The sequence below is a fragment of the Quercus suber genome, unplaced genomic scaffold, assembly GCF_002906115.3.
Source record: "Quercus suber isolate HL8 unplaced genomic scaffold, Cork oak 2.0 scaffold_25, whole genome shotgun sequence".
In the NCBI taxonomy this organism is placed as follows: Eukaryota; Viridiplantae; Streptophyta; class Magnoliopsida; order Fagales; family Fagaceae; genus Quercus; species Quercus suber.
The window spans coordinates 1,426,235-1,429,709 of NW_027069490.1; positions in this window are offsets into that span (position 1 = coordinate 1,426,235).

Genomic DNA, 3,475 nt, shown 5'->3' on the forward strand with positions numbered 1-3,475 from the left:
TTTTTTTTTTTTTTTTTTTTTGTTTAGACATTATTTTTTAAGATATGATTTTTATTTTTTAATAAATTTGGGTGATTGTATTTTTTGTATTTTTTTTCATTTTTTTAATTGGGCATCATTTTTTAACAAGGGTATATAATTAAATTTATACAAACTAATTTTTTCCATCCCTCCACTCTTTCACTCCCAACCAAACAAAAATGGGGGAAATTAAAATTTTTTCTATCCTCTCACTTTTCTATCCTTCCACCATTCTTTATCCTCTCACTTTTCCACCCCTTCCATCCAAACGGACCCATATTTTTGTCAATACACTCACCTCCTTTCTAATTTGGAATAAAACACTTATCTCTACTAAAATGCAAACTATTTACACTAAGTTTTCCCATAAATGATTGGAAAAAAAAAAAAAAAACTTAAAAAAAATCCTTAAAAAGGGCTCTTACAAATCCTGAATTTCATATTAGAGGTGATGTGGATATTTAAGTCAATGATAAAAAAATAGAAAATTCATGATTTTTTAATAATTTTTTTTTAGTAATCTAAGAGAAATTAGTGAAAATAGTTTTTATTTAAGGAAGGTGAGTGATTATTTTAAAATAAAGAGGATGCATGTAAGTGAAATAATAAAGGGTGAGCAGTGGCAGCTCCAGGATTATTTTTAAGAGGGGTCAATAAGAAACATAAATTATAAAAAATATAAAACAAAAGAGAACTTGAATACAACAATATCACAAAACAAACAAAAAAAAAATTTGAAATACGTAAAATTTTACAATTGCTTTCTATGATTTTTCATATTTTGAAATTGTTACATGATTTCTTCATTATCAATCCTATGAGTTATATCTATTTCAATGTACACAACCAAACAATCATTCATCCATTAACTTCTCATTTGATTGATTTATTTCGAATTTGTTAAGATCTAGCTATTTTTTATATTTATAAATAAATAAATATATATATATATGTGTGTGTGTGTGTGTGTGTATTATAATAAATATAAAAGTTTATCATAAAACATTTCCTTAATTCAAAACTAATTATTCATGGTTTTAGACTTTAGTATCAATTAAAAAAAAAAAAAAAAACACAATATAAAAAATAGAAAGCTTAAAAGTTTCTATTGCATACTAAGAGAACAAATAATACTAATAAGTTAATGCAAATAAGTTACCATTTTGTCTTAACAAAAATTCAAAAATTACAAAACTTAAAAAAAAAAAAAAAAATTCTGTACCGGCCGATATTGCCCAAAATTGGCCGATATGGCCAGTACGACCGGTATTTAAACCGGTACAAAACATTGGTGTTTCGATATCGGTATGCATACTGGTACGGTACATACCGATCGTACCGGTACGGTATTGACTACCTTGATTTCTATTGATGACCAAGTTGATACTAATATGAGAATATAAAACCCCTTATAACGTAGAGGTAAAAAAGATATAAATAATTTTAAAATATTGTATTTATTGTGTGTTTGGATACCATTTATTTTGCTAAAACTAAAAAATTATTGCTGAAAGTACTGTAGATAAAAATAAAAGTTAATTGAAATAGTACAATAAGACCTATGAATAGTGCCAAAAAGTGTAGTGGGCCCCATAAATAGTAGCAAAAATAAGCTAAATAGTGAAATAATTTTCATTTTTCATTTCCACCCAAACACACACTTAGTCTACAAGATCTTGAAAGTTGAAAGGTAATTGAATAATAATCTTACCCTCAATGTTCATTTTTCTATATAGTATTTTTTTGGATACTGGTTCCAAGCAAAGATATAAATTATTTATAGTTTTGAATTTTACATAGAACTTACGGACTTCTTATACGATATAAGTAGTCTTAAATAACCACCACTCATGTTAGGCGAGTGGGTACCTAAGCCTTAAGGTTTGAGAGGTTCATGGACCCAAGTTTGAGTGGTCCCAGGAGGGTAGGGTTATACTATCGATTGTCAAAAAAAAAAAAAAAGTAGTTTTAAATAGTGCATTTTTAAAGTAGAACCACATACATGTGGGAAATGAAAAGAAGGCGATAGGTTTTAATGATTTTTAGATTTTGTTTGGTTGAAATGATGAAAAATTTTGGGATGATGAAAAAGTTAAAGGATAGAAAAAATTTAGTTTTCTATTATGTGTGTTTGGAGAAATTATAAGGTCCTCATGGTGGACCATATCATTTGTCCACTATTATAGTAAAAAACTCCCACTTACTTAAAATTGTTAAGTCAGTATTCAGTTTTTATTTAAAACTCTACAATTTTAAACAAATGAAAGTCTTTTACTGGAATGATGGATCACATCATTAGTCCACCATGAGGACTGTATAATTTTTTGTGTGTTTGGTTCAAGGATAGACAAATATAATGGTGAAAAATAAATATAAAATATACTTGTTTGATACTTTGATGGGAAAGAAAATTGAGAGGATGCAAAAGACAACTTGTCTAAATTTACTATATTGCCTATTGTAGGGACTCAGTTTGGATTGACCCTGAGTTTTGCTGGGTTTTCAGCCCAACAAGCCCAAACAATAAATTTTTAGAGTATGGGTTCAAGAACTAGTACTGTGTGACAGGAAAGGTTCTATTCCTCCAGTAACAAGGGATACTTTTGGTTTATTCCTAAAAAGAAACTCTCCTCGGCTCTTTTTCAGTCAGTCTCTCTCTCTTCGTTCTTTCTTTTTTTTCTGCCAGAAGAAGTCCTCCTTATTTCCTTCGTTCCTATGTTTTATACTCCGTTTTCCCCCCGTTTCCATCGTACACGTGTAGTTCTTATCTTGGGAGCTCCTTTCTGTCCCATCTAGTACCTACCGGAACCTTCAGCTTAGTGGCCATAAAGCTGCTTAGTTACTGTTCAGGTATCACCTCCACATTAATGCGGCCAGACTGTTAGCTGGAAAGCATTTAATGTGGAGGTGATGGCCTTAAAAGATATTTGCTACCTTCCCCGACGCCTCCTAAACTATATCCAATTTCCAGTTCAGATACAACTTGGCGGAGTCTCACCACTAACATGAAAGTTGCATTTACCTCGGACTTTGGTGTCCTCGGACGTGTGTTATGCCGCTGTATATAATATCTACTCGTTCCTCCTATATTACCCATTTGGTAAGAATAAAACTTTTTTAGGCTGTCCTCGATAACTAAGTGTCCTCGGATTGGGCTATTGGGTCCCGAGTCCACTTCTGAGGATTACTACACCTTTTTAACTAACAGGCCCCACAATAGCCCCTCAAAATCTCGCTTTTTGCCACCTCGGGAAAAGGGGGATTTTGATATCCAGCCTCATTTATTTCGTAGGTTTCCCCCGCTTTCAGAATGTCTTTTTGTTTGCCCAAGGCACCTCCTGACGTTTCGGCGTCATGAGCACGCCATTATTAAATGATAACTGCTCTGTTGTCCCACGTTCAACGATCTGATGCAAATCTAACGGTGGGGGATCCTTTGCATTTATGGCGGGAA